This window comes from Hyla sarda, chromosome 9 (genome assembly GCF_029499605.1).
Source record: "Hyla sarda isolate aHylSar1 chromosome 9, aHylSar1.hap1, whole genome shotgun sequence".
Taxonomy (NCBI): domain Eukaryota; kingdom Metazoa; phylum Chordata; class Amphibia; order Anura; family Hylidae; genus Hyla; species Hyla sarda.
The window spans coordinates 155,795,896-155,821,445 of record NC_079197.1 but is presented as its reverse complement, the minus strand read 5'-3'; the positions used below and the strand labels follow the sequence as shown (position 1 = coordinate 155,821,445).

The 25,550-nt window shown below is 42.6% G+C and overlaps 1 protein-coding gene across 10 annotated transcripts in view; it reads right to left on the bottom strand.

Annotated features, from left to right (window-relative positions):
* LOC130290510 (5-hydroxytryptamine receptor 2A-like) overlaps positions 1-25,550 on the bottom strand; it is a 575,216-nt gene that overhangs the window by 329,443 nt on the left and 220,223 nt on the right. For 2 of the 10 annotated variants that reach the window (XM_056538251.1, XM_056538250.1), the window contains exon 1: positions 5,594-5,731. The exons of the other annotated variants lie outside the window; for them this stretch is intronic. The gene's annotated coding sequence lies outside the window, so the exon portion shown is untranslated. Of the gene's footprint in view, positions 1-5,593; positions 5,732-25,550 lie in introns of those variants that run through there. 10 annotated transcript variants of the gene reach the window in all.

Here is a 25,550-nt window from a genome sequence, read left to right as displayed (position 1 = left end):
GGCATGGGTGCTGTTGCTGAGCAACAACTCCCAGCATGCACAGCCAAAGGGCATGCTAGGAATTTAGTTATGCAACAGCTGTAGGCACAATTGCAACTTCCAGCATGTCCTTATGTAGTCTGTGCATGCTGGGGTTGTAGTTATGCAACAGTTTGAGGCACACTGGTTGTGAAACACTTTAAATGGGTATTCCAGGATTTTTTTTTATTTGACTATGCTACAGGGGCTGTAAATTTAATGTAGTTCGTAATATAGTGTCTGTACCTGTGTGTGACAGTTTTCTCACAATTCTTCTGTGATTTTCACTCCAATATTTATTTTTACCAGCATACAAAATGACTGTTGTCTCCGATTTTTCCCAGCTTGCAATGCGGCTGAGACCTGACCTCACTAGTCAGATGATGACAGGGAGCCTGTATGCTTCAATGGGTGGAGGGATCAATCTGCAACTAATGCAACAGCTGAAGGCATGGCAGGGTACATTCACACGGGTGAGGGTTTACAGTGAGTTTCCCGCTGCAAGTTTCAGATGCAGCAGATTTTCTGCCGCAGCTCAAACTCCCTGCGGGAACTCGCTGTAAACCCGACTGTGTGAATGTACCCTAAAAGCACTACCATACACTAACACAAAATAAAGAGTAAAACACTACATATACACCCGTAAAACACTATACATACCCAAATAAAAATATAAAACGTCTTATACGGCACTGTTTCCAAAACGGAGCCTCCAGCTGTTGAAAATCAACAACTCCCAGTATTGCAAGACAGCCACTGACTGTCAAGGCATGCTGGGAGTTTTGCAACAGCTGGAGGCACCCTGTTTGGGAAGTAGTATTTGTGGTATCAGAGGCAAGTGGAATGCTTGCATCTGGGTCCGTCCCTATGCAAATCCCTAATGTAGGCCTCAACTGCGCATGGAGCTCTCTCACTTCGAAGCCCTGTCGTATTTCAAGGCAATAGTTTAGGTCCACATATGGGGTATTTCCTTACTCGGGAGATATTCTGTTACAAATTTTGGGGGTCTTCTTCTTCTTTTACCCCTTATGAAAAGGTAAAGTTGGGATCCACACCAGCATGCTAGTGTAATTTTTTAAAAATGTTTACACTAACATGCGGGTGTTGCCCCATACTTTAAATTTTCACAAGAGGTAAAGGGAAAAAAAAATTGTAAAATTTGTAATGCACTTTACTCCTGGAAATACTGGAAATACCCCATATGTGGGTGTAAAGTGCTCTGGGGGCACACAACATGGCTCAGGAGTGAGAGTGCACCATGTACATTTGAGGCCTAAATTGGTGATTTGCACAGGGGTGGCTGGTAGGTACAGTAATTCTGACATAAATGCAAAAAAAAAAAAAAAACACCCATATGTGACCCCCATTCCAGAAACTACACCTCACATGGAACGTAACAAGGGGCATAGTGAGCATTAACACCCCACAGGTTGTACGTGAAAATGAAAAATTAAATTTTTTTCACTAAAATGCTGGTGTTACCCCAGATTTTTCATTTTCACAAGGGGTTATAGGAGAAAAAGCCCCCCAAAATTTTTAACACCATTTCTTCTGAGTAAGGAAATACCCCATATGTGGATGTTAAGTGCTCTGCGGGCACATTACAGGGCTCAGAAGAGGAACACCATTGAGCTTTTGGAAAGAAAATTTGGCTGGAATTGAAGGCCATGTGCGTTTACAAAGCCCCATGGTGCCAGAACAGTGGGCCCCCCTACTGTGACCCCATTTTGGAAACTACAACCCTCACTGAACGTAACAAGGGGTGCAGTCAGCATTTACACCCTACAGGTGTCTGACAAATTTTTTGAACAGTGTTCCATGAAAATGAAAAATGTTATTTTTTATTTGCACATCCTACAGTTCCAATGATCTGTCAAATGCCAGTGGGGTGTGAATGCTTACTACTGCACACCTTATTATATTCCATGAGGGGTGTAGTTTCTGAAATAGGGTCCCATGTGGGGGGGTCCCCTCTTCTGGCACCATGGGGGCTTTGTGAATGCACATGGCCCCAGACTTCTATTCCAACCAAATTCTCTCTCCAAAAGCCCAATGGCACTCCTTCTCTTCTAAACCATGTAGTGCGCCCGCAGAGCACTTTACATCCACATATGGGGTATTTTCTTACTCAGAAGAAATGGTGTTACAAATTTTGGGGGGCTTTTTCTCCTATTACCCCTTGTGAAAATGAAAAATTTGGGGTAACACCAGCATTTTAGTCAAACTTTTCATTTTCACGTCCAAGTTTTGTGAAAATTTGTCACCTGTGGGGTGTTAATGCTAACTATACCCCTTGTTACGTTCCTTGAGTGGTGTAGTTTCCCAAATAGTATACCATGTGGTTTCTTTTTTACTGTTCTGGCACCACTGGGGCTTCCTAAATGTGACATGCCCCCCAAAAACCATTTCAGCAAAATTTGCTCGCCAAAAGCCCAATGTCACTCTTTCCCTTTTGAGCCGTCTAGTGCACACACAAAGCACTGTACATCCACATATGAGGTATTTCCTTACTTAAGAGAAATGGGGTTACAAATTTTGCAGGACATTTTTTCCTATTACCCCATGTGAAAATGAAAAATTTGGGTAGCACAAGCATTTTAATGAAAAAAAGGAAATTTTTCATTTTCATGTCCTACTCTAACAAAGGTTTGTCAATCACCTGTAGGGTGTTAAGGCTCACTATACCACTTGTTACGTTCCTTGAGGGGTTTAGTTTCCCAAAGAATGTGCTTTTTTTTTTGCTGTTCTGGCAACATGGAGGCTTCCTAAATGCGGTATGCCCCCCAAAAACCATTTCAGCAAAATTCTCTCTCCAAAACCCAATGGTGCTCCTGTTCTGAGACCTAAAGTGTGCTAGCAGAGCACTTTATGTCCACATATGGGGTATTTCCTTATTCGTGAGAAATTGAACTTTACATTTTTGGTCCATTTTCTCCTATTACCCCATGTGAAAATGAAAAATTTGGAGTAACACCATCATTTTAGTGTTAAAAATCTAATTTTTCTTTTTTGCGTCCAACTTCAACGCAAACCTGTCAAACACCTGTGAGGTGTTAAGGCTCATTATGTTCCCTTGTTATGTTCCTTGAGGGGTGCAGTTTACCAAATAGTGTTCCATGTGGAGGTTTTTTTTTGCTGTTCTGGCACCAAGGGTGGTTCCTAAATGCAAAATGCCCCCCAAAAACCATGACAGCAAAATCCGCTCTCCAAAATCCTGCAGTTGCTCTTTCCCTCTTGAGCCATGTGGCGAGCCCGCAGAGCACTTTATGTCAACATATGAGGTATTTCCTTATTCAAGAGAAATTGGGTTACAAATTTTGTGGGGATTTTTCTCATTATACCCCTTGTAAAAATGAAAAAATGGGGCTACATGAACATGTTAATGTAAAAAATTTTGATTTTGATTTTTCTCCTCCACTTTGCTGCTGTTCCTGTGAAACACCTTAAGGATTAACAACCAAGAAAGGATGCAGGTAACAACAAAAATGTACCACTATGTTAAAGTAGAATATGTCACAAAAAAACATTCTCGGAATCAGAATGAAAAGTAAAAGCATTCCAGAGTTATTACTGTATAAAGTGACAGTGCTCCGATTTCAAAAAAGGGCTCAGTCCTTAAAGGGGTACTCCGGTGCTTAGACATCTTATCCCCTATTCAAAGGATAGGGGATAAGATGCCTGATCGCGGGAGTCCTGCCGCTGGGGACCCCTGTGATCTTGCACGCGGCAGCCTGTTTGTAATCAGTCCCCTCCCGTAGGCTTGCATTGAGGGGCGGAGCGTGACGTCACACGGGGGCGGAGGCGTGACGTCACACGCCGCCGGCCGTGTGGTCGCCAGTAATCAGACCCGGAGCGAACACGCTCCGTGGACTGATTACAAACGGGGTGCCGCGTGCAAGATCACGGGGGTCCCCAGCGGCGGGACTCCCGCGATCAGGCATCTTATCCCCTATCCTTTGGATAGGGGATAAGATGTCTAAGCCCCGGAGAACCCCTTTAAGTTGAAGTACTTAAAGGAGAACTCAGAATATAAAATTTTCCTCCATACTGCCTGCAGAAAAAAAAATAACAATGTATATACCTTTCTTCGCTCTCCCGGGGCCTCCGGTAACCGACTTCGGTCTCCACCACGATCCTCTTCCTGGTTGCCGGTGGTCGGCGAGTCATACTGTGCTCAGCCAATCACCGGCCGCAGTCAAGTCCCGACTCGGCCGGCGATATGCAGAGCGGCAGTGTAAGAATGCTTCAAGACACACAATTCTTCACTACAGTGGCACCTGCTGCCGGGGCCGAAAACGTCACCCTGCCGCTCAGCCCATCGCCGGCAGAGTCGGGACTTCACTGCGGCCGGTGATTGGCTGAGTGCAGTATGACTCGCCGACCACTGGCAACCAGGAAGAGGATCGCGGTGGAGACCGGAGCCAGTTACCGGTGGTCCTGAGGGAGCGAAGGCAGTTATGTACATCTTTATTTTTTTTACTGCCGGCAGTATGGGGGACAATTTTTATATTCTGGAGTTCTCCTTGTAGGGGTTAATTCAGATTTGCTGTGGACATAGTGAACCTATTGCTTATTTTTTTCTTACATATATATATATATATATATATATATATATATATATATATATATATACATATATAATGTTATACATTAAAATACATAAAAAGTAGGAAAAAGGACATTTCATTAAAAAAGCGGAAAAGATAAATGACGTGATTTTATTTTTACTGGGATGGTTTGGGATCAGCAGATATTTTTTTAATCATTTTATAATGTTAAAGAAAAGTTAAGATAAAAAAAATATAAATCTAATTATCTTAAAAGCCATTATGGTAATTTGTATAGTGGTAAGGAAGGAGATCTTAATAAAATCTGGAACATACAGCAATTTATTTGTCAATGAACATTATTCAGCTATCAAAAGTAAAAAAGAAGGGACTGACAGTACAAAAAAAAATCATTTTCTTTTCCCTTTTCACAAATAAATGAAAACATTTTAATAATAAGCATATTTCATATCGCAGGGGGTGTAATTGTCCAAACTGTTGAAAATATATTGTTTATGATCTTGCACTGTGAACGGCATCAATGTAAAAAAAAAAACACCAATTGCCAAAAATGCGGATTTTTGGTCACATCACATATAAAAAAATTATAATAATGAATTTAAAAAATGTAAAAAAAAAAAACACCAATTGCCAAAAATGCTGATTTTTGGTCACATGATATATATATATATATATATATATATATATATATATATATATATATATATATATATGTATAGAATGAATAAAAAAAAATATTAAAAAAACACCAATTGTCAAAAATTATCAAAAAGTCCCATCAAAACAAAAAATGGTGCCGATTAAAACTACAGATCATGGCTGAAAAAAAAGAGCCCTTATGCAGCCCCGTATACAGAAAAAGAAAAAATTATAAGGGTCAGAAGAGGGAAATTTTAAGCATACTTGTTTTGATTTAAGTAGTACAGTAATAGAATACCGTAACTATAAAATATTTAGCATCATATTAATCGCATTGACCTATAGAAAGAAGAGAAAATTATTTTTACCTTGAGGTGCACTGTGTAAAAACGTAAAACAAACCCCCCAAAATGAGCAAAAATGTTTTACATTTCCCCCACAAATATTATGGGGAGATTCATCAAACCCTATCCAGAGGAGAAGTTGCTGAGTTGCCCATAGCAACCAATCAGTTTGCTTCTTTCATTTTTCAGAGGTCCTTTTCAAAAGTGAAAGAAGCGATCTGATTGGTTGCTATGGGCAACTCAGCAACTCCTCCTCTGGATAGGGTTTGATGAATCTCCCCCTACATTTTTTGGTTGTACTATCCATTTATCCAACTATAGGTGCCATTACAAAGTACAATTGGTGGCACAAAAGACATGTCTTCATATGGGTCTGTGGATGGACAAATAAAAGAGTTCTGCCTCTTAAAAGGCAAGAAGTAAAATATGTTACTGGAACATTTGTGCATTGGTTCTCGAAATGTTTTATTTTTATTTATTTTTGCTTTTTTTTTAATTATTTTTCCATCGTCTTCCTTGAAGGAAATTAAAATGCCTAAATAACAAGGCATTAGGACAGTGTTTCACAACCAGGGTGCCTTAAAGGGGTACTCCACCCCTAGACATCAAAGGATAGGGGATAAGATGTCAGATCATTGGGGTCCCGCTGCTGGGGACCCCCAGGATATCCACTGCGGCACCCGCCTGTCATTACTGCACAGAGCACGCTCGCTCTGTGCTTAATGACCGGCGATACAGGGGCAGGAGCATCGTTACATCACGGCTCCGCCCCCCTCGTGACATCATGGCCCGCCCCCTTAATGCAAGTCTATGGGAGGGGGCGGGATGGCCGACACGCCCCCTCCCACATACTTGTATTGGGGGGGGGGGGGCGGGCCGTGACTAGAGATGAACGAACTTACAGTAAATTCGATTCGTCACGAACTTCTCGGCTCGGCAGTTGCTGACTTTTCCTGCATAAATTAGTTCAGCTTTCCGGGGCTCCCGTGGGCTGGAAAAGGTGGATACAGTCCTAGGAGACTCTTTCCTAGGACTGTATCCACCTTTTCCAGCCCACCGGAGCACCTGAAAGCTGAACTAATTTATGCAGGAAAAGTCAGCAACCGCCGAGCTGAGAAGTTCGTGACGAATCGAATTTACTGTAAGTTCGCTCATGTCTAGCCGTGACGTCACGAGGGGGTGGAGCCGTGACATAATGATGCTCCAGCCCCTGTATTGCCCGAGCGAGTTTGCTCTGTGCATTAATGATAGCGGGGTGCTGCAGTGGAGATCCCCGGGGTCCCCAGCAGCGGGACCCCGGCGATCTGACATCTTATCCCCTAAGATGCTAGGGGCGGAGTACCCCTTTAAGCTGTTGCAAAACTACAACACCCAGCATGCCCGGACAGCCAAAGGCTGTCCGGGCATGCTGGGAGTTGTAGTTATGCAACAGCTGGAGGTACCCTTGTTAGAAAACACTGGCATAGTAACTCCCATAAGAAACATTTACTATATTTTATTTAAATAATCAAAACGCAATAACCCCATTGTGAACCATTGCTACACTTACAAAGCTGTCGTCCGAGGTGACATGTGCTGAATGCCTTTACTGTATATCTGTCAGAGTGTTTTTCAGATTTCTTAGATCAAGCAATGTGCCGCTTCTTGCTAAGAGCAAATTATTATTATTATTATTTTTTTTGTTTTTTGTTGTCTCAGATGTTTGCCATACAGCAATTTAGGGAAAGTAAGAGAATATTTCATTTAATTTTATAACATTATACTGATGTATCGGGGCTGAACCTGTCATTCAAAGACAGTGGCCTGTTAGGGCAGGCAGATGGAGGTCATGGAGGAAGGCAGCCTGAGCAGAGAGCCCATAGGGTTTCCTAAGCTGGTCTCTGGGGGGATGGACATTAGGAATGGAGGTTAATAGGAGGTTGAAAGGAGATGATACAAAGTGATATCATGACAGATCAGTTACAGATATAACAGATCGGTTACAAATCCTATACTGATCAGCAAGGGTGCTGCAGACTTCACACACCTAACATTTGCATCTTGTGCTAAGGATATTAAAGGGAACCAATCATCAGATTTTCCCCTATATGACGCTTGGCATAGAGTTATATAGGGTAAAATCTTTATTTCCACCATTCCCGGAGGATGCTCCTGCCCCCAGGGATGGTGAAGATATGAAGTTATAAACTAGTCACCGTAAGTAGTCACCTGGCCGGGGAGCTCTTCTCATCTACTCCCGTTCTTCGGCCGGGAGCGACGCCCCCTCCGCTTGATTGATGGGCAGCGTCATTGTGCCGCTCACTGAACAGATGGAGCAGAGTAATGACGCTGACCATCAATCAAGCGGAGGGGGCGTCGCTCCCGGCCGAAGAATGGGAGTAGACGAGAAGAGCTCCCCGCCCAGGGGACTACTTACGGCGGCGGCGGTGACTAGTTTAGAACTTCATATCTTCACCATCCCTGGGGGCAGGAGCATCCCCCGGGAATGGTAAAAATAAAGATTTTACCCTATATAACGCTTTGCCAAGCGTTATATAGGGTAAAATATGATGATTGGTTCCCTTTAAAGTCATGTAAAAAGCCATTAGGTGTTTATTCAGTTCGTGGTGGAGCCTAGCCGCTATGATGTCTCCCATACACTGGGCAAACACACAAAAGAGAGTAACTAGCATCCCTACATTTCTATGGATTTAGTTTTTTGTAAAATTTAAGATACACTGCTCAAAAAAATAAAGAGAGAGTGAGGAAGGCGCCTCATGTGCGGGATCAGTAGATCTTGCAGGTGGGGGTAGGGGACGGTAATTCCCAAGCCGCTTACCAAAGTTGGTTGTGCGCCCACACACAACCATGTTAAGAGCAGAAGAGATATAGAAGAAGGTCCACTGCAGCCCGTGCGGCATTCAACAACACAAGTTGGATATTATTTCAAAAAATGTATATGATATAAAGAGATATGGACCTATAAGGTATTATGTATGTTAATTCAAAGGATAAAAAAATAAATAAATTTTTATTGTATATCGCTGCCTTATTAAATAAAAAATAAATAATAAACAGTGCGGTAAACCAAATCGCAACTGACCAGAAGGGAATGTATGAACACTACTTGGAGAAAAGTGAAAAAGATGAACTAGAATAACTAGTGCGGTATTGAATACAGCACCCGGCGAAAACGCAGGGTGTGAATATTCGTGAAGAGATCCAAATTTACAAACATTAAATAATTAAATAAAAAATACAGAAGTTTCTATATGCAGAAAGGAAAGGAAGAACAAAAAAACTGAACTTATGTTTTATTATCCAAGTTCAGTTTTTTTGTTCTTCCTTTCCTTTCTGCATATAGAAACTTCTGTATTTTTTATTTAATTATTTAATGTTTGTAAATTTGGATCTCTTCACGAATATTCACACCCTGCGATTTCGCCGGGTGCTGTATTCAATACCGCACTAGTTATTCTAGTTCATCTTTTTCACTTTTCTCCAAGTAGTGTTCATACATTCCCTTCTGGTCAGTTGCGATTTGGTTTACCGCACTATTTATTGTTTATTTTTTATTTAATAAGGCAGCGATATACAATAACATTTTTTTTTTTTTTATCCTTTGAATTAACATACATAATACCTTATAGGTCCATATCTCTTTATATCATATACATTTTTTGAAATAATATCCAACTTGCGTTGTTGAATGCCGTACTGGTGACTAAGCGGTGTGATTCCTTGAGTCGCTTGTGGTGTTATATTCACACCACATGCGATAATTATATTATATATATATATATATATATATATATATATATATATATATATATGTGTTTATAAGATTTCATTGTGTTTCTATATTGTTGTTTTATTATTATTTTTGTGACTTTTGTTTGCCTATTTATATTTATTTATATCTATTTATATATTTTTCATACATTGTCACATTTATATGTGGATATGTAATTCTATGTAACAACTCTTTCAAAAAGTACTCTAATGGTTAATTCCTGGAAGTATATATATCTGTTACCAGCCTTCCCTTGTCATGCCTGATGAAGCTGCGCATGCGCAGCGAAACGCGTTGCATCTAATAAATCCATTGATTTTACTTGGCTGCCTGATGGTTCCTCTCTGCGCCAGATAAACTCCTGACTCCCTGGTCATTCGGTTTTCAAAAAAATAAAGGGAACACTTAAACAACACAATGTAACTCCAAGTCAATGACACTTCTGTGAAATCCCACTGTCCACTCAGGAAGCAACACTGATTGACAATCAATTTCACATGCTGTTGTGCAAATGGAACAGACAACAGGTGGAAATTATAGGCAATTAGCAAGAAACCCCTAATAAGGGAGTGGTTCTGCAGGTGGTGACCACAGACCACTTCTCAGTTTCTATGCTTCCTGGCTGATGTTTTGGTCACTTTTGAATGCTGGCGGTGCTTTCACTCTAGTGGTAGCATAAGACAGAGTCTACAACCCACACAAGTGGCTCAAGTAGTGCAGCTCATCCAGGATGGCACATCAATGCGAGCTGTGGCAAGAAGGTTTGCTATGTCTGTCAGCATAGTGTCCAGAGGATGGAGGCACTACCAGGAGACAGACCAGTACATCAGATGTGGAGGAGGCCGTAGGAGGGCAACAACCCAGCAGCAGGACCGCTACCTCCGCCTTTGTTCAAGGAGGAGTAGGAGCACTGCCAGAGCCCTGTAAAATGACCTCCAGCATGCCACAAATGTGCATGTGTCCACTCAAACGGTCAGAAACAGACTCCATGAGGGTAGTATGAGGGCCCGAAGTCCACAGGTGGGGGTTGTGCTTACAGCCCAACACCGTGCAGGATGTTTGGCATTTGCCAGAGAACACCAAGATTAGAAAATTTGCCACTGGCGCCCTTTGCTCTTTACAGATGAAAGCAGGATCACGCTGAGCACATGTGACAGACGTGACAGAGTCTGGAGACACTGGGGAGAACGTTTTGCTGCCTGCAACATCCTCCAGCATGACGGCTTTAGTAGCGGGTCAGTAATGGTATGGGGGGGGCCCTCCATGTGCTTGTCAGAGGTAGCCTGACTTCCATTAGGTACCAAGATGAGTTGTGAGTCCATATGCCGGTGCGGTTGGGTGACTCCTAATGCAAGACAAAGCTAGATCTCATGTGGCTGGAGTGTGTAAGCAGTTCCTGTAAGAGGAAGACATTGATGCTATGGACTGACCCACCCGTTCCCCAGACCTGAATCTGATTGAGCACATCTGGGACATCATGTCTCGCTCCATCCACCAACTCCACGTTGCACCACAGACTGTCCAGGAGTTGGCGGATGCTTTAGTCCAGGTCTGGGAGGACATCCCTCAGGAGACCATCCACCACCTCATCAGGAGCATGTGCAGGTGTTGTAGGGAGGTCATACGGGCACGTGGAGGCCACACACACTACTGAGCCTCATTTTGACTTGTTTTAAAGGGGTATTCCGGGAATTTCTTTTATTTGACTATGTTACAGGGGCTGTAAAGTTAGTGTAGTTCATAATATAGTGTCTTTACCTGTGTGTGACAGTTTTCTCACAATTCTTATGTGATTTTCACTCCAATATTTATTTTTAACAGCATACAAAATGACAGTCTCGGATTTTTCCCAGCTTGCAATGCGATCGAGACCTGAATCACTAGTCAGCTGATGACAGGGAGCCTGTCTGCTTTAATGGGTGGAGGGATCGCTTGGTGGGAGAGAGATCAATCTGCAACTGATGCAACAGCTGCAGGCACCCTGATTGAAGACTCTGAAGCTCATTTATGTTTCAATGGGTGGGGTAGCTGATGTGTGGGAAGGAGGAAGATGGTATCATGGGATTTGTAGGCAAACAAGAAAACTGAAAACAGTAAATACAAGTTTACAGAAAGCTAGCCACAGTGTTTTGGTAATCTCACAGCATAGCCATTTAGCCCCAGGGCAAGCGCAGATCCTTCCTAAGCATGTCCATTACTGTCTGTCAGGTACGTACTAAAACCACCTTATGCTGGATAACTCCTTTAAGGACATTACATAATGGTGGATCAGCCTGTAGTGTGGTTTTCCACTTTGATTTTGAGTATGACTCCATATCCAGACCTCCATGGGTTGATAAATTTGATTTCCATTCATAATTTTTGTGTGATTTTGTTGTCAGCGCATTCAGCTATGTAAAGACGAAAGTATTTCATACGATTAGTTCATTCATTCAGATCTAGGATGTGTTATCTTAGTATTCCTTTTATTTTTTGAGCAGTGTATAACAGATTGGTTACAGATTATATCCTGATCATCAAGGGTGCTGCAGACTCCTCATACCGAATATGAATGCCCTGTGGTAAGGATAGACCATCAATATTAAAGTCCTGGAAAAACGATTTTTGGTGGTTTTCTAGTTAGAGGTGGAGCCTAGATGCTTGGATGTCTCCGATACACTGCACACACACAAAAGAAAGGAACCGGCTCCCCCTATGTCTCTATAGCACAAACTTAAAGGCAGCAACAGCATGGAGGACATTATAGAATGGTTATGAGCAGTGTATGCTGTAAATAAAGTCCCGGGGTGACATCTAATACTCACAGTAAGCTTGTGTTGTCTCTGCCTGCCTTTTCTTTTCCAGCTACTCTTCCCTCCTCTTACTCCTACCCCCCCATATTTTTTTTGTTTGTAAGCTTCAAAAACGTTCATAAAAATTGAAGCCATCTACAGATGAAAATGCACGTTTATAATAAAATATATCAATAAATTTGCATTGAGTGTATACATATATATATATATATATATATATATATATATATATATATATATACACAGTCATGGCCGTAAATGTTGACACCCCTGAAATTTTTCTAGAAAAGGAAGTATTTCTCATAGAAAAGGATTGCAGTAACACATGTTTTGCTATACATATGTTTATTCCCTTTGTGTGTACTGTATTGAAACTAAACCGAAAAATGGGATGGACAAAATTATTGGCACCCATAACTTAATATTTGGTTGCACACCCTGAAATCAGTCGTTTCCTATAACCATCAATAAGCTTCTTACACCTCTCAGCTGGCATGTTGGACCACTCTTCCTTTGCAAAATGCTCCAGGTCTCTCTTATAGGAAGGCGCCTTTTCCCAACAGCAATTTTAAGATCTCTCCACAGGTGTTCAATGGGATTTAGATCTGGACTCATTGCTGGCCACTTCAGAACTCTCCAGAACTTTGTTGCCATCCATTTCTGGGTACTTTTTGACATATGTTTGGGGTGATTGTCCTGCTGGAAGACTCAAGATCTCTGACAGAAACCCAGCTTTCTGACACTGGGCTGCACATTGTGACCCAAAATCCATTGGTAATCCTCAGATCTCATGATGCCTTGTACACAGTCAAGGCACCCAGTGCCAGAGGCAGCAAAACAACCCCAAACCATCATTGAACCCCCACCATATTTCACTGTAGGTACTGTGTTCTTTTCTTTGTAGGCCTCATTCCATTTTCGGTAAACAGTAGAATGATGTGCTTTACCAAAAAGCTCTATCTTGGTCTCATCAGTCCACAAGATGTTTTCCCAGAAGGATTTTGGCTTACTCAAGTTCATTTTGGCAAAATGTAGTCTTGCTTTTTATGTCCTCCTGGGTCTCCTGCCATAGCATTTCATTTCATTTAAATGTTGACAGATAGTTCATGCTGACACTGATGCTCCATGAGCCTGCAGGACAGCTGGAACATCTTTGGAACTTGTTTGGGGCTGCTTATCCACCATCTGGACTATCATGCGTTGACACATTTCATCACTTTTTCTCTTCCATTCAAAGCCAAGGGAGATTAGCTACAGTGCCATGGGTTGCAAACTTCTTGATAATGTTGCGCACTGTGGACAAATCTAGATCTCTGGAAATGGACTTGTAACCTTGAGATTGTTGATATTTTTCCACAATTTTGGTTCTCAAGTCCTCAGACAGTTCTCTTCTCCTCTTTCTGTTGTCCATGCTTAATGTGGAACACACAGACACACAATGCAAAGACTAAGTGAACTTCTCTCCTTTTTATCTGCTTTCAGGTGTGATTTTTATATTGCCCACACCTGTTACTTGCCCCAGGTGAGTTTAAAGGAGCATCACATGCTTGAAACAATCTTATTTTTACACAATTCTGAAAGGGTGGCAATAATTTTGTCCAGCCCATTTTTGGAGTTTGGTGACATTATGTCCAATTTGCTTTTTTTCCTCCCTTTTTGGGTTTAGTTCCAATACACACAAAGGGAATAAACATGTGTATAGCAGAACATGTGTCACTGCAATCCTTTTCTGTGAGAAATACTTCATTTTCTTGAAAAATTTCAGGGGTGCCAACATTTACGGCCATGACTGTATATATTTTTTCCCCACATATATTATTAATTTATGTAAAGTTTGTTGAAATGACAATGACCATTTTAACTCTATATTATAGTTCATCTTTACCTATGTTAATAGAGTCTATTTCATTACTATATCTATTTTCAGTGATTAGGAAATCCATGTTCCTTTATGTCACTTACATTAGTATTTACACCTTTTTTTTTTCTACAGGACAATGAATTATTTGTATAATTTCAATTTCCATATCATATATTGGTTCATTAACTATCAATATTATTGTGTAAATTAAATTTTTACAACACCGGGATGGGAGTGAGTGACTCAGATCCCTTGAGCATAAGACATACATATTAAAACATTAATTAAGTATGCAGCACATGTTGTGCAATAACACAGAGGCGTTTTTCAATTATTTCAATGAGTTACCTTTCCTTATCTTATTAGATCAACTTTATGTATAGTCAGCTGTCCACTGCGTGGAATGAGAGTGTGTCTCTTTTAGGATGATGAAAATTGTGTTTATGGGTTTTGTTCTTTGTTAAATAGAAGGTATAACACATTGGTTACAGGTCCTATCCCTATCAGCAAGGGTGCTGAAGACTACACAAACCTAATAATGATGTCCTGCGCTAATCTTAATATTTATTTATTCTTTCAGAATTCTATTTTTGTTACAGAAGTGGTGGTTGTAGCTGAATCAGTTGCAGTGTATTTCACAGTGATCTATATATTTGTGGAACTTTGCACTATCTTTAGCACCAATGCTGTAAATCTATTACAAGTGGTACCAGGAGGTTAATAGAACCTATCCTGATCAGCAAGGGCGCTGCGGACTTCACATACCTAATATTTATGTCCTGTACTACCAAAAGATCATCAATATCAAAGACTCAGAAAACCCATATAAAGAAACTGTGATTGTATTAATATCTTGCATGGTATTAGATAAACAGGACTGGCATCTTCCATGGAAATGGATTGAGCAGCAATACCAGCTGTAGTCTACAGAGAGGCAGTATTCCCAAAACTGATGTTTGCCAGTCAGTAACACTGCATCAGCAAATAGCTACATTACATTCAGATAACATAAAAATATAATAAGAGCTATACCCAATGGTCAAGTCCTGGGAAAAAATTTAGGAAATCACCGAAGATTTCCAATCAAGGGCATGTCCTGCAGGACTCCTGTTAATGGGAATAGTGTTCCTGCTGTGGAAAGCGTACAGGAACTTCATTCCATGCGTTTCTGCAGGACTTGAGTCCTGGCTATAATCATTAATGATGAGCAGCATTGCCCATATTCAAATTCGTGATATTTCGCAAATATATAGCCAAATATTCGTCCTATATTCGCCAATTTTGCGTATTCGTTATATTCGCATATGTGAAAATTTGCATATTCGCGTATTTGAGGTAGAAAACGGTGAGTGAGTGGGCAACTTTACTTTTGGTTGCTAGGGATGTTGTTGATAACCTCTGACAAGTGTATTTGCATCATTGTAATTGGCTCACAAGTGAAAAGAAGGAATATGCGAATATTCACATATGCGAAGATGCGCAAATGCGAATATTCACATATGCGGAAAAAAGTGAATATATAGTGAATATATAGTGAATATATTCACAATATTCGCAAATTTGCGATATTCACGATAAAAATTAGAAATACGAATATTCATGCCGCTAACACTAATAACCATATACATTATAGATAAGCCATAACATTACGCCATTACACAAGGAGAAATAAATATCGTTAAATGGACACTGTCAGATACAAAACTGTAAGATACAAAAACTTTTTATATGTTGTAAAGCATGTATAACCAATAGGTTTTGCAGTTACTTTCATTAGAAAATGTTCAGTATTTCATACTAAAAAATCCAGTCAAACAACTGCCCCCCCCCTGCCTGCTTGGACACATACTAGTCCTGCTGTGTCCATGCATCATCACCTATGTCATGGACACACTTTCTTGATTGACAGCTGTGAGCACAGGGCTCAGAGCTGGAGGAAAAATCCTCCCACTGTCAGCTTGTGTCCCGCTACTGTCAGTGAGGACAAGCTGGGAGTTGTAGTTTTGCTAATGCTAGGGGAGATGTGAGCAGACAGCATACTGAGGGAGGGGGCGGAGACATGCACAGTGAGGCCACGCCCCCTCCCTTTAAGAGAAATTCAGACTAGTGAGCTAAATTTAAAGTGTAATAAAAAAAAAGGTGCTAGACACATAAAAATTAGATGTACATGGTCAGGATTAGGTACTGAGTGATATAGTAAAAAAAAATGTTTTTTGTTGGATCTGACGGTTACACTTTAAGTATCTTGTGAAAATGACGCTGGCCTAGGAGCAGGATATAGTAGACAGCAGGTAAAAAGTAAATTCTTCTGTTATATTAGATAATGTTTGAGTACAAACCTTTTTTTTAATAACGGAACAGTCAGCTTTAGTTCCAGCTTTAGGTGAAATGACACAAAGTTAAAGGGGTACTCTGGTGTAAAACAAATGTTTTCAAATTAACTGTTGCCAAAAAGTTATATGGATTTGTAAATAGCTTCTATTTAATCATCTTTATCCTTCCAGTACTTATCAGCTGCTTTATACTACAGAGGAAGTTGTGTAGTTCTTTCCAGTCTGACCAGAGTGTTTTCTGCTGCCACGTCTGTCATGGACCTGCCACAGACAGAACTGTCCAGAGCTTGAGCAAATCCCCATAGCAAACCTCTCCTGCTCTGGACAGTTCCTGACAGAGGTGTCAGCAGAGAGCACTGTGGTCAGACTGGAAAGAACTACTCAACTTTCTGTAGTATACAGCAGCTGATAAGTACTGAAAGGATAAAGATTTAAAAATTGAAGTAACTTACAAATCTGTATAACTTTCTGGCACCAGATGTATGAAAAATACTTGTGCATTTTGATAAATTTTGCGCAGACAAACTGCACACAACATTGAACAAAAAATAACAAAAAAAGTGCAAATGATACATTTCCCTCATTGACTAGCCAATTTAAAGACGCACAGTCGTAGGACTTGAGTGGGTTCAAAGGCCAGCAACCAAAGTAATACATAAAATAGGTGAAATGCATATATAGAGATTATCAAAATATTTTAAGATCTTGACTTGGCTCCATCATAAATTAAGATTTTAAATCAGATCACAAAATACATCCAGACCCGAGGCTCCAAAATAAATCCTGTCCTAAAAATTATTCAGATCTGCAAACGTTAGCAAGAAGTAAAGTAATTGACACATACTTGTTGGAATTTCATAAATATATAAAAACTATAAATATAAACCTATCAGACTTTTTATAAAATACTTTACACAGGGGACCTGCATTGTTTTCCTATTATATGTAAGCTGATGCTACACTGCTAGAAAAGTATTGTTATATTATCACATCGTCAACTGTTAGGCATTAGGGATGAGATAATCGAATCTGACGAATCTGAATTCGATACGAATTTCACGAAAAATTTGATTTGCAATAAATGCGAATATCGTCGCGATTCGATTGCGCAAATCGCTTCATTAAACTCCATTTAGTGCAGTCCAGGATCCAGGACATCTATAATGGCAGATCCACATGTCAGGACATGGGGCAAGGAATCCTGGGAAGGCGGGGACAAGGGTCGGCGGGATGACCCTGAATCACATGCAGCATGCAGCCTATCAGCAGCCAGCCACCCCTGTGATGTCACAGCCCTATATAATCGGCAGCCATCTTGCGGCCAGTCACATCAGCATTCTATTACAGAGAGGGAGGGACAGAGAGCAGTGTGTTGCACATAAAAAGCATTTTTACAGCAGTGATTCACTTCCCAGTCACATCAGCATTCTGTTGCAGAGAGACAGGGACATAGAGCAGTGTGTTGCACAGAAAAGCTTTTTTTACAGCAGCGATTCACCTCAAGCCCAAATCCAGCCTAGAAGCACTGATAGGGAAGGGAGTGAGATTGAGAGAGAAAGTGCAATTTTGGGTGTAGTACACAGCGACTGTGTGCTGCAGCACTGGTGTGTACAAAACAGCTAATAGTAGCCAGCCAGTTAGGGTGAGCAGAGCACTAAAAGCATATTGTCCTCTATTAAGTGTAACCCATGCGTACATTTAAGTGGTGTACCATTTTGTTCCTGTTAAAGTCTTGAGGGCCTGGATACTGTAAAAGGCCAGCCAAAAGTACACACCTGCTGGTGTTGTAGACAAATACTGTTTTAAGCGTAGTCAAGCATATTCTAGTCCCCTCATATACGCACTAAGTATGTCAAACAGAGAAGTGCCAAGACGTGCACAGAGGAGTAGCAGAGGCCTAAACTCATCAGGCAAAGGTCACAGCAGACTAGGGGCGAGTGGCAGCAGGAGTTGCAGTAAGAGGCCTGAGCTCCTGGTATGAGCTAGCAGTCGTGTCTCGAGCAGCAACCCATCTGCCATCATCGATTGGTTAACACGGTCATCCACTTCATCACAAGTGACATCAGACACCCCCAGTCAATAGTCGGTGGGTTCCTCATACACAACCCTCAGTTGGCATGGCCCAGGAGCAGTCCCTGTCCTCCCATTGCCTCTGTCCTATGCTGTTCCTTCCCCCACAGAAGTATCTTATGCTGTGGGTTCAGCTCCACTCTTTAATGAGGACAATCCAGAAGACATTCAGCAGTGACTGCCCACCCAAGAAGTGGAGGCGATATCCACCGCTTTCTCCGTTAGGCGGGCAATCAGTGATGATGAGAGTGGCGAGGGAGGTGGTATTGCGAGCGTTCAGGCTCCTGAAGCAGACACTGTTGAGGGACCTGAGGAGGACATTAGTGACGTGCAGACACAACTCGTTGATGATGAAGTCAATCGCACTTGGGAGCCGGGTGCAGATGGGGCTTCATCATCCTCAGGAGAAGAGGGTTGCAGGTTGCCTGTGAGGCAGCAGCTTAGCCAGACCACCTGCTTAACGGCAGCCTACCTTCCTGGGAGGTAGTGGAACAGAGGTTCCTGGAGTCGGTGGCAGTAGCAGTCAATCAGTGCAGACTGTATATGGGAAAATCAGCTACTCAGAGGTGCAGCAGAAGGTGAAGCGTGGGCAGGGTCCCAATGTTGCCACCACGGCCCTGTGTCAACATATGCAGCATCACCATAAAGCGGCCTGAGAGAACCGTGGCTCCAATGCTGTGGTCCAGCATGCTGCATCACCCAGTGGCACGCCGCTCCCTGTTTCAGCCAGCCAAGGCTCCACCACCACCAAGGGAGCTGTGTGGTTCCTGCAAAGCCATAACCCCAACTTGGACAGGTCATGCCACTTCTGCCTCCACGCTCTCAGGCCATTGGTCCTACGACAGAGTGCGACTCCGCCTCCTCATCCTCCACCGTGTCCTCAGCCTCTACTGCATGGACAAATCTCAGTGCCCCTCCAGCATATCATGTGTGAGGGGCACGGCGGTGTCACGCTGTTCTTCACATGGTTTGCCTTGGCAAATGGAGTCACACAGGGGAGGAACTGCGAAAATAATTTATCAAGAAATCGAATCATGGCTTACTCCACGAAAACTGGAAAGGGTTACCATAGTGACAGACAATGGGAAGAACATATTGTCTGCGCTGGGACAAGGAAGCCTGAGACATGCACCCTACATGGCATACATGTTCAATCTGGTTGTCAAGCGGTTCCTGAAGTTTTCCCCCCATCTGCAAGACATCCTAACAATGGGAAGGAAACTTTGCATGCACTTCAGCCACTCGTACACCGCAAAGCACACCCTTCTTGAGCTGCAGCGTCAGAACGGTATCCCCCAACATTGTCAAATTTGCTATATTTCCACATGTTGGAATTCCACCCTCCATATGTTGGACCGACTATACAAAAAGAGAAAAGCCATCACCAATTTCTTGATGATCCAAGCAGATAGGGGGACTCCCGTGTGCAACTTCAATGTCAACCAGTGGCAGCTCATACTTGACAACTGCCGTTTGCTCAGGTCCTTTGAGGAAGCCACATTGTTAGTCAGTTGCCAGGATTACGGGATGAACAACGTCATTCCACTGCTTCATGGCAGTTGTGGGCACTGGATGGCTGGTCAGGGCACTGGAGACGGGGCACCTACATGTCACGGCCACATGAGCCCTGTGGGGGCTGAACTGGAGGAGGAGGGGGAGGGGAACAGTGGAGCACAGTTTAGGTTTCGCAAAATGGGTGGTTTTTCAAGTCATCTGACAGGAGAGGAGGAGCAGGAGCAGCTAGAGGAGCTAGAAGGTTATGAGGAAGGTGAGACAGAGGATCCAATCACACCGCGGCAGTATGCAGTTGTGATGGATGCAGGGAGTTCCTCTGAGTCACTTGCACAAATGGCACGATGCTTGCTCACTTGCTTGCGTAGTGACCGCCGAATTGTCACCATTTAACAGCGGGATGACTTCTGGCTCTCCTCCTTATTGGACCCTTGCTACCGACACAAAATGGGGGCCTTTTTTACAGCCACTGAGAGGGAGGACAAACTGACCTACTATAGAGACATCCTACGTAGTCAGTTGGTCGATGCCTATCTGAGCCATCATCCATCCTCTTGCAGATCTAACTCAGGGGGCCCTCTGTCCTCACCTTCCACTGCTATGGCTGATGGGGAGGGGTGGTGTGGCAGGAGCAGTACCAGCTCCATCAGCGCAGACAGAGTCTACAGTCGCTGATGAGTAGCTTTCTTCACCCGCATAGTGAAGCAATTCATCAGCAGCAGGTAGACCTGGAGCAGGACCTGAACCAGCAGGTGGTGGGGCAGCCAAACTTGATTTGTGGCCGCAACTAGCAGAGTTTACCTTTGAAAATCTTTCCTGCCTGGCCAGTAGTGTGCCATCAGAGCAGGTGTTTAGTGCGGCGGGGGCCATAGTAACCCAAAGAAGAACTTGTCTGTCCACAAAAAATGTGGAGAGACTGACCTTTGTGAAGATGAATCAGGCATGAACCAGGATTTTCGCCCACCAATGCCAGATGCCTCAGAGTAGATTGACCATGGTGCCACGCCAACACTTCACCAATATGAATAGTGCAAAACATATTTAAGATGCTGCTCCCCAGTAAAAGACATTCCTCAAAATCAGACCACAAGTAAGTATTGAGGATATGCATTAGCTAAAACTTAACTTTCCTTAGGATAAAATATATGTACCCAAATTTTTTTTAAATCAATCAAAAGGAAAGGTGTGCAAAAAACCCAATGTGCCACCTACACCACCAAGTATTGATGTGATGCAAAGACCTCTAAAAGGTGGAAGGGAACAATGTATGGTCCATTGTAACTGGTGGGGGTAAAAACTTCCCCTGTAAGGCCCTACTCTCACATTATTAATTCCCTTCATGACAAGTGCTTCTCGCCCTAAAAATAGCGGCCCCATACAGGAACCTCTCCCTATTTCCACCTAAAAGCCTTGTGAAATGGCAGTGTTTGCAGGTGGAAATAGGGGGAGGTTCCTGTGTGGGGCCGACCTTTTTAGGGTGAGTAACACTTGCAAAGAAGGGTATTAATAATGCGAGAGTAGGCCCTTACAGGGGAAGTTTTTACCCCAGCCGGTTACAATGAACCCTATGTTGTTCCCTACCACCTTTTAGAGGTCTTTGCATCACATCATTACTTGGTGGTGTAGGTGGCACATGGAGTTTTTTTGCACACCTTTCCTTTTGTTTGATTTAAAAAAAAAAATTGGGTACATATAATTTATCCTAAGAATATTATTAAAAGTTAAGTTTTTGAGTTAAGTTAAGTGCATATCCTCAATACTTACTTGTGCACACTAACACTTTTACAAAAGAGACTGTTTTCTTCTGCCTACCTGCCTCAGCTACTATTCTGATCCTGCCAACCGCCTGATGACACACATCTGATGTCAAGTTCTCCTTTTTTCACCCACCTTCGTCACCGGGTACTGGTATTGCCACCCACAACCTCACTATGTTACCGGGTCACTTTCAGGACTCCTAATGCTGCTGATGCCACCTCCAGGCTTTCTCATTCTGCAACTATATGGTCTCCTCATGCTTCCGCCACCTCCAGGCTGTGTCATTCAGCCAGTATATAGTCTCCCTATGCTGCCGCCAACTACAGGCTGTGTCATTCAGCCACTATATAGTCTCCTCATGCTTCAGCCACCTCCAGGATGTGTCACTGTACCACCATGTGGTCTCCTCATGCTGCTGGCACATCAAATAAAACTTTTTAGGTTCATCTATTTAAAATCTTCAATTTAAATGTTAAAAAGTATCTTTAATCTTTTCAATTGTGAGGCCCTATGGTCTTGCCAGGCTTTTGCCACCTCTACGCTGTGTCATTCAGCCACTATATGGTGTCCTCATGCTACCAACACCTCCACGCTGTGTCATACAGCCACTATATGGTCTCCTCATACTGATGCCACCTCCAGGCTCTGTCATTGTGCCGCTCTGCGACAGTGATTATAATAGCAACCCCTCCAATCTGCATGTCATACTGAATAACAGTATTTTTTTCACTAACCCAGCACACACCCTATGCGTTTTAAAGCAAGGCAAAGTGTTCTACACACCTATTGAGGCTCTCTGTAGGCCAGAAATAGACGTTTTTAATACAGATTTGCCATGAAAAAATTCGGACCGAGCCAATTTTTTTCTGAAAATTCGGCCAATCAGCCAAATCGAATTTTTCAAAAATGTGCTCATCTATAGTGGGCATCATTGGAAATGCATAGCTAAGTTCCCTTCCCTTTTAACCCAACATCTAAAGCTCAGATGTACGCATTTTTATAATTCTTATGATTCTTAAGTTGTATATGTAATGTATAGTGAATGCTGTGCATTAAGAATCCAGTGCTGGCTTATATTTAGCTTTGCAGGTGCAGTGCTAAATTTGTTAATGTAACAGAGTTTACTGTGTCACGTGGCAAGATCTAGCACAATATTTTATCTGTGATTCTCCATAAGATTACAGATAAATGTATGTAGCTATTTTAACTTAGAGCTATATTTGAGGATAGAAAAAAAATCTGCAACATCTGTTCAGCTCTGCAACATCTGTATGTTAAGGTCTCTAGACAGCTGCGGTATCTACTATATTAGTTTATAGATTTATAGCAGCGAGGCGAGGAGATTGTTTATTTTTCTAGAGAATTTATGGGGCAGCCTTTACTATGTTACATGGTAGGAGTCAGGATTTGGTGAACTGTTGTGAAAGGGGTGTCCAGTGTGTACAATGTATATATAAAAAAAAGATACTTATGTCCCTGATCCCCCATCACTGTCATTCTGATGTTCACTTGGCCCATACTGACCTTCACTTCCCATCTCATCCTTACACACAGGAAGTGCTGGCCCAACCAATCCATAAGGCAGGTCATCAATGTGGTCAGTGATTGGCTGAGCCGGCATTTCTAAACATTTTTTGTTGAATTGGGATCAGGAAGTAGGGATCTGGTGAGTGTCAGAACGGTGAGGTGAGTAATACATTTCTTTTTATAAGGTTGAGGTAACTGTTATGATTTTTAACACATTATGAGGGCTTGGGGGTGGGGAGGGGTTATCAAGACCGGAGTGTCTAAAAGACTCCCAACCAGCACATGGGCACACTGGATTTATGTAGAGGGGTTTGCCTCTACATGCATTCCGGTACATCTTAGGCTCCCTCTCTAGAATCAGTGCCAGCTGGAAGCTGGCCTAGATCGAAGCTACAATTACCTTTTGTTTGTAGGCAGAGAGTCCATTATGTCATGACCCTTTTTTGTGGCATCACGCCCATGTTGTGCAGTTGGATCGCCACTGTGCAGTTGGAGTGTGCTCGCTTTAAAGTAACTTGAGGGTCCAGAGTTCACATGTACACCCTGGTGCATTAAGGGGGTACTCCGCCCCTAGATATCTTATCTTTCAACCAAAGGATAGATGTCTGATCGCGGGTGTCCCGACACTGGGGAACCCCGCAATCTCCCTACTGCACCTGGCGTTCGTTTAGAGCGTCGGGTGCAGCACCAGAGGCTCATGACTTCATGTCCACGCCCCGCCTGTGACATCATGGCCATGCCCCCTCAATGTAAGTCTATGGGATGGGGCATGATGGCTGTCACACGCCCTCCCATAGACTTGCATTGAGGGGGCATGGCCGTGACATAACCTCCGCCCCACATCGCCAGTCATCTGTCACGAAGCTAAGTTCGCTCCATGCACTGGATGTCTGGGGTGGTGCAGCCGAGATCACAGGGGTCCTCAGCGGTGGGACCCCGCAATCCGACATCTAATCCCCTATCCTTTGGAGTCCCGGTGGATCTTCTGCTGGGCCTTGATACTAACAAAATAATGGGCTACAAAATTTCCCGCAGAAGGGTTGTCTTTATGAATTAACCCCTTCAAATAGCACTTTGTCTATGTATAATTTGCCATACAGAGCACATCCGGATAGAAATCAGATGGATTGGGAATAGAAATCATCTGGAAAGACACATCATGTAAAGAAAATGTTACATGTCTAAATGTCAGACTTGATGCATTACTGGTTTGTCTATATTTGCTCAATATACACTGAAACATATATTCAGAGCCCTCTCGCAGTTCACAGTTCATTCTATTGTTTGTGTCTATAGCCCTCATATTTTATTCTGTCAGTGACATATTCTGGTTGAATGCAAATGACAAGCCTGGTACCTCACCATTTAGAATATTAACATCTATTTTATGATGAAACAACTCTGCTCATACATATTCATAGCCAGAATCTAGTTGTTTCCTCACCTACGATTCATTTCTTGTTATTTACGATAATAATGAATGACAGGGCCAAGCCAGCTGCCAGACGGGTGCAGAAAATGATTGGTCTACAAAAGGAGAAATGTTACAGCGAAATAGTGAAAGCCTAATGTAAGTTAGACAAATGCGTGCTCCGTTGATCTATTGCAAAATATCAAGTGGCCTTATTTACATAGATATGGTTAGGAAATGCCCCCGTACTACCTGCTATTCTACCCAATTGAAAGTGTTAACCCCCACCCGACTCCCGAATTTTCCAGAAATGAGATTTATGGCTTACTTTTTCTCTTTATGGCTTACTTTTTACTTTACCTCCTCACCTTTTATCTTCCTCCTCAACTTAAGTGCTTTCTGATGCCACCTCTGTCCATGCCACCCTTTCCAGAGCAGGATTAATGGGGAACTCTGACCCTAGACATCTTATCCCCTATCCAAAGGATAGGGGATAAGGTGTATGATTGGCTGGGACCCCCGTGATCTCTGTGCAGCACCCGGCATTCTGAAAGTTTGGCCGGCCGTAGTAGTGATGTCATGCCACGCCCCCTCCCATAGACATGAATGAAGGAGGGCGTGGCATGAGATCATGACCACGGCTGCACAACACAAACCGACTGGGTTCATCCAAGCATTGTCATTTTCATTCCATCTAATGATGGAGCAGAATGGCGGGAAAAAAATGGCACAGGTGGATCCATTGCACACCATAAGCCAACTGCATCTGATTTGACCCATTGATTTGTCCCATTTTCCTCTTTCATGGGGCAATTGGCATCAGATATGGGGGGGTCGCCTTCCTCCAGATCAACACAGTAGGGTTTTAGGTTGAACTTTATGCACGCTTGTCTTATTTTTAACCTTACAAAGAAGTAGCTATGCAACTATGACTTCAACTGGGTT